A 7,165-nucleotide genomic window follows, 5' to 3' on the forward strand; every position below is an offset into this window, starting at 1 on the left:
GGGGGGGGGGGGGGCAGGGAGCAGCTGCAACTTTTGTTCCAGCCCCAGGTCCTCCCCCCTCCCCTCCTTCCCCCATGGCCTCATCCTCAGTTTCAAGGTGAGGGGCTTTTTTCCCCCCATGTTAAATGGGAGGGTAAACCTCAACTTCTAATCAAGTAGATATGGTAATACTAGACACGTATTTCCTCAAATGCTATCATATCCTTCCTCTTTTGCCAAGTCTGTCACTACAAACAGCAACATGGGGGGAAATGAAAGAAGAGTCTATATGGATGTGCATGTGCAACCATGCATGTTCATGAAGATCTTAAATTTCTCCACCTGATCAATAGAGTTGGCACTCAATTCCGCGCTCGGATACGTACGTGCTGCTGCTTGGGCACAAAGGCAAAGTCCAGATGCTCTTGCATGGGAAAGAAGGGAAGAGATTTTACTATTTCAATTATTTCCTTCCTGGAACTAAATTGATCTCATTTTAATAGTAATTGATCAGTGGTGTAGAAGCCAAGAACCTCCGAATATAATCCAACGTTGTGGCTTACTGTAGCAAGCTAAATGGTGCGCATACTATGCAGCACCTTAGAGAAGAGAAAACCTTTTCAGATGCAAAAACACACCTCTTGGGCATGTCTACACATGCACTGGAATGCACAGTAGACTATTTTACTGTGCATTAAAGCATCACATAAAAAAAACATGATATTACCTTAATCCACTGTAAAATAGTCTACTGCGCATTAAGTGTCACTGAAAAAGGCATGGAAATGCACTACTAGCACAGCCTAATGCACATTAATTTAGTACCTCAGACTGGAGGTACTAAATTTAATGAGAATTAGAAAAGGTGCATTCATGCATGTGTAGGCATGCCCCTTGAGTCCACAATCTGAGTCCCAAATAGAACTTCTGCTGAACTCAGAAACAGCTGGTTAGTATTTTTTTTATGGGATGCCTCTCAAATCCAGGACCTTATTGATACCCAACTACTAAAAGGCAAATCTGCAGTGTTTCCAGACCTCACCAAAACAGAAGGTACCAAGAATCTTATATGGACACACGTCCCTCTCAAAATCCCAGCCCAGCTTTATAAATCCAATAGCTTTCGGGAGTACAGAATAATTTGAGAGCAGCATAGTGAAGTTTCCCTGGTGCAAGGTGCCTCTCTGATGCAAACTTGCAAGGTGAGGAAATTAAGCCATCGCTGTTTGTGGATTTTTATCTTCTTCAGGTTCCTTTCAAAGTGTTTGGTATGAATTTTCACAGGCTGAATGACCAGTGCGCCCTTTCTCCTGATATAACCTCTCATAGTGTACAATTAAAGAGCTGTTGCAGGCTAAATTTGTCATTCTGTGTATTATCACTCTCAGTAAAATCACAGCTTTCCAAGGAGGCTGACACCCTTAGCACAGAGAGCTATCCGTTTCAGGGACAGAAGACCATCTGCTACATGGCAGATCCCTTGAACCCCATAGTGAGCTTCCTCTTCCACAACATGCTCTTCTTTCTTGTACTGCCCCAATCCGATTCAAGAACTGAGTCAAAGGACAATAATAATATTCCTTCCTTCCTAATCACCCTAACCACTAACCAACATGCACATGCCCCTTAACAGAGATTTGCCTTTCACTTGATAGCCTAATCATCTCAATTATGAAAGCAGTTTAAAAGAAGAGCAAGCCTTGAGCCAGTTTAATGTTGCATAAGTCTTCTGTGACAGCGTGTCAGACACTGAGAAAATATTTAATTCATTCTCCAATACATTCCAAGAAAATTAGAGGGATATTTTTTTTCCCTGAAGCAGAAAGGAAGAAAGTTCATCTTAAAATAATAGTCTCTCAGCTGATCAGAAGAGGCTGGCAACTGTCAGACGATGGAAAAAGAAAGCATAATATTTTTATAAAATAGAAGCAAAAAGAAAAGGGCACAGACATCCTTCTTTCAGATTTCTCTTTGATGAAAGTTAGATGTGTTGCTTAATGCTGCACTTCTACAAAAAGTTTCACTAAGCCAAGCTTTCAACTTCAGTGATATAAACTTAGAAATCAAAGCATGTGTGTTTTGCTGTTTGTTTTTAAAAAGGGGAAAGAAAAAGAGCATGCCTGAAAACAAGACTTGTACAGGGAGAGCTGATAGCTTCAGGTCGATACATTGATCACACTCTCCTCATCTAATGACTGTTATTGCCTTGTATTATCACAGAGATTTTTCTAGGAGCTCATTTGCTACAAACTACTGCTACATGGACTGTGGAGTCCCTGTCAAATGCAGGCCTGATCCAAAGCCTATTGATCAGCTTTAGCCCTTGCAGTAGTTGCAGTGGCTTTTGAATAAACATAAATGACAGGTCCCGAGTTGCTTAACATTTCATAGTTTTCTTCAAAGAGCATCAAAATACCATGCTGCTTCTTTCTTCTTGCCACTATCATCCTTATTTGCAGCCACCGAAATCACAAAACCTGGTCAAATCCAGGTAATGCAGGAACAGGCTGCTACCCATGGTCTCCGATGTACAATAAATACATCTGCTTAAGTCAGCAGCAACCTGTTGACTCAGCCTGAAAGCTGAGAGGACCATTACTGTGCTGGCCTGTGTTACATAGACCAGGGATCGTGCATCCAGCCATCATCATAGCAGTGGATTTTCTGAGAGTCAGTAAGGGTTGGTGCCTAACTCCCTTAAGCAAAAATAATAATAGAACAGCAACAACACCTGTATACTAAGGCTGCATTTCTATACACAGCTGCTACAAGGAGCCTTGAGACCCAAGCCTAAGAAGTTTATTAATATCACCATAAATCCACAATCCAGTCGTGCCACCGGTTCATTCGTGCTCTGGGACAGTCTGTTTAATCTGGCTATAAACTAAAACTGGGTGCTTCTGAGGGAATAAGAACAGGGCTGTTGGGAAGTTAGTAAATGCCTCATTTTAATCCTGGTTCCTGAGAAAAGTTACTTTACTTCCCTGGCCCTAAATGGAGGAGGTTTCCTAGGAGCTGACCAGCCCCAGACAGGGGGTGCAAGAAACAACAGCTGAACGTTTCTACGGCACTTTGAACACAAGTTCCATGCAATGTTGTATAATACAGTATTGATCCCTACCCTCGGTGTTTATCAAGTAACAGGCCCCAACAGATGGTGTTCAACACCCTCAATTCCTATTGCCTTTAAGCAAGGGATCAGACCACAGGGATCAGACCAAATGATAACAATGGCTTCCCTGGGCTTTGGACCAGACCCAAAAGGAATCTTTCCATTAAATAACTGTCTTTTGGATCAGATCCCATATGCCTGGTCCCAGTAAATTAATACAGTTTGCTTTTGATGTTACTGGCAGTAGGAACAAGACCATGATTAAAACAACTTCACCACCTTCCCTCCATTTGTCATTCAAGTTCCTTCTCCTCCTCCTGTATCTCTGTTTCCCACCACAATTTCTTCTCCTTCTCCATCCATGCCTCTGATCCTTTTCTACCTTCTTCCTTTATACCAGCCTGCTTATCTGCACCTAGTTTCCATTCCCAAAGATGCATAGGGCAGTGCTCACTTATGCAGTAGAGGTGTGCAAATATAGTCCAATAAGACATGCCTAGCAATGGCCACAAAGAATGGATACCCCTGATATAGACATTGGAAAATAATCCAATGATCCAATAATCCAAGTACGTATAGAAACTATACAACAGAAAGAAATCAAAGGGCCATGTAAAAGACTGTGGGCTTTCTTTCTTCATGAAAAAGAAGAGGCAAAACAGTTAGGAAGAAGAGGCAAGGAGTAGAGAGTGGAAGGACACCAAAATGCTAAAACGAAATAAGAATGTGACACCCGTTCCTCCGGCCCATTATAAGTTTTTACTAGGGACTAATAGCTCCAGAAACCCAGCTAAATTTCCCTAAGATGCATGAGGGAAACACCAATCTAAACTACACTTCTGCCTTGTTAATGAACTATTTTCAAATCCGTTTGCTAACATGACTGTGAAAAGAATGTGGACAGGATGTAACCGGGAGAAAACCCCGCATTTACCTTTTCACAGTCTCATGAATACTTTAAAAAAAAAACACACACACTCACATTAACACAGTTCTGAACCATCCAAACAAGCAGCACAATTGCTTTAGTACAAAAATGTTTTAAACAGTTGAATGCAGAGAGAAATACAAGAGAAGACTTAAAAGATTTGCTGAGCCTCTTTATCCGGGGGCTGAGTGGTCAGAGTTCTGTGATGGGGCTAAACCACGAAGATGCAACGAACAGAGTGCAAAGTCCCAGTATCTAATAACCTGGGCCAGATTCCCAGCTGGCATGAATCAGCATAGCTTCATTGACTTCAGCTGAGCTATATGCACCGGATCTGGCCCTACACTTTGATCTGAGTGCATTAGTGAACAAATGGCTCCAATCCAATCTGTTTTATTTGAATTAGATAAGATCTTCAGGTCCATGGCTAGTCGCTGATGTACTGGTTGGTAGACCAAAGCATGGAAATCTTTGTTCCTTTACCCCCTCCCAACACTACCCATGCTTTTTTTTGCACTTATTATTTTTAACTTTCTTCTTATAGCATTTTTTTCTGATTTCCCTCACTCCACCATCAATGGATTAGGTCAAAAATCCAAATCCAAATGCCAATTAGGGGGAGAAGTGCTTATCAAGCTCTTACCCTAGAAACATTATAAACATTGTGCTTATCAAGCCCTTTCCCTAGAAACATTATAAATATTAGTTTAAAAAATTCACACTACCCATGCTATACCTAAGTACTATTACACCACTTTTTGCAGATGGGTAAACTGAAAGGGAAGGATAGAGGTTAAAGCAGTCAGCTGCCATTCTGAATAGGAAAGGACTTCAACATCTTTCTAACTGTTTTCTTCAACGCAGGATTAAGCTCTCTGTCAGACAGCTACATCTGTTAGCACTAAGGACTCCTCTCATTTGTATACAGAGATTGGATAATTGGGTAGATCTGTGGGGGCTGTCTGTATAGTGGTCTCCAACAATGTCCGCACTTGTTTGATCTCTCTTACTGTAGTAAGGTATGAACTGAGCATCGCTCTCACTTTCTGTAATAAGGTACGGACTGATTTTAAAATATCAACAGGTCAAACAGCTAGAAAGTGGCTCTTTTTTTAAACTCCCCACTGCATCTTACCAGCCACGTCCACCTTTGGCCCACTTAATGTGGACACTTTTCTGGGGAGGAAAAGAGCCTTCTTTGTCTGTTTAGTGCTTCTATTCAATTCAGGGCACCATAAGCAGCTTTTGGCTCTTTCCATTCTGTGCAAGCCTCCAGAAATACTCAGTGTTTACGAGAGCTCTGTAGTGTTAAATCAAGTATGACTATCACCCTTAAAAGCCTAAATGATGGAGTGATATCCATACCAATAACGCATTTTGACAGTGCCAACACCTGCCTAAATTAAAACAGTTTACTCACTGCTAGAAACCTGTAGAAGATGGAGTTCCATGTTACCAGTGATCCTGAGGTTTTGCTTTAAAAAGTATAACTGGTGTTGTATTCATGATACCCTGCCTCTTGATTTACTCAGTGGTATAAATGTTGATGAAACATTTAAGAGAAATATGTGACTGAAATACTGGGATAATTCACTTTCTCTCATCTTTTTGGACTGATAATGGGAAGTGGATGGGATCTGCAACCAGCTAACGATGAAGTGAGAAAAATACTGCAATAAAAGCAGAGAGCACAGAGAGTCCAGAGCACCTAATTAGCTCCTTTGGCCAACAGAACATTTTCTCCGCATTGTAACACGACAAAAACTTCAGAAAAGGATGGTTCATCCGACCTGCCGTGGGATTTCAAGAAAAGGGGTACTGAAAATGGTGTTACTTGTTGTTGCTAATGAAACATTAAGAAGCAGAATTAAAAGTGTATTGTAATCTGTGACTGGGAAAGATCTCCTGGGTACAAAATAGAAACTCTCTTACTCACTCGATACTTTGTCCTTTCTGGGGTTTGACAAGCCAGACAGACCAACAACTAACTACCGCTAGAAGCTAAATGGGAAATGACCTACCTAGCACAGAACCAAAAAGTTGGCCGAATCCTAACTTGGACGCTTTCAGAATAATGATATTTCCATCAAAATAGGTCTTTGATCATCTAGGCTTCAGATGAAGTAACTAGCTGCGGGGCCTTTTTTTTTTTTTTTTTTTTGTGGCGTCCAACTTGGCAAAAGGTGAAGACTGCAGGACATTTGCTGCAGGGAGCTGTCCAATTCAGCACCAGGCGCGTGCAGTGGGAACACACAACGAAGCCCAAAAAAGGCAGATCGACCTCGCATTTGCTTGGGTCCCTTTGGCAATAACCTCTTGGAGGTGATAGGCTCTGGTTGGATCATGTTTCGAGGCCCACAATAAATGCCTCTGATCAACTGAAAGCCATACAGTAAACACAGTAAAAAGGTAATTGCTTCAGACATGCTGCCAGCACGGCCATATCAAAAAGCTCAATGAAGACTTAAATTCATCCACTGCCATATGCAGGCTGCTACAGGTTTTGATGTGCTGGTTTGCTTTACAGGTCTCTAGAGGTCAGTCTGTGGGGTTGAATATGGCATGCCACAAAATACAACAAGCCCTTGTCATCAATTTATCTTTGCATGCAAAAAGGATGAGAGTGTTGATAACAACAAGTCACTGTACAGGGTGAGTGAGTGATGAGAGCCTCTTCACTCACGCATAGAAATGTATGTGCTTCTTGATTTTTTCTTGGACAGATCATGCCAGGTGTGCAGAAGCAGCGTGTTCAAGGTTAGATTAAACATAGGAATGGCCACCAGAAATTACCTTGACCATGGAATATTACTACCTAATGCAAGAAGCCTCACCAGAAATGCAAAATTGCTTTGGTATTTCCTTTCAGGGCCTACAACCCTAAGTAGTGGGGGGGGGGGGGAGAAGTTTCTCTCCTGGAAACATCCTTTTTAGGCAAAAGAAATGTTAAGAAATTTCAGTGACTCATTTTTCAGAACAATTGTTACATGGGACTACAGCATTGCGTAACTTGAGTTTTGGAAAGACGTTTTGCAGGCCAGAGGAAGGAGGGGAAAAGTGCTTTTATAGTAAGATATACATAGTACCTGTTTATTAACAAACTTTAGGAAGTTGATCCTCCTTATGCTGGAGAACACTCCTCTGAA

At 41.5% G+C, this 7,165-nt stretch overlaps 1 protein-coding gene across 1 annotated transcript in view; it reads right to left on the bottom strand.

The window, feature by feature from the left end:
* KCNK9 (potassium two pore domain channel subfamily K member 9) overlaps positions 1-7,165 on the bottom strand; it is a 145,684-nt gene that overhangs the window by 131,312 nt on the left and 7,207 nt on the right. The gene's annotated exons all lie outside the window — the stretch shown is intronic.

Source organism: Gavialis gangeticus, unplaced genomic scaffold, assembly GCF_001723915.1.
Source record: "Gavialis gangeticus isolate Ggan-Ray unplaced genomic scaffold, GavGan_comp1, whole genome shotgun sequence".
NCBI lineage: Eukaryota > Metazoa > Chordata > Crocodylia > Gavialidae > Gavialis > Gavialis gangeticus.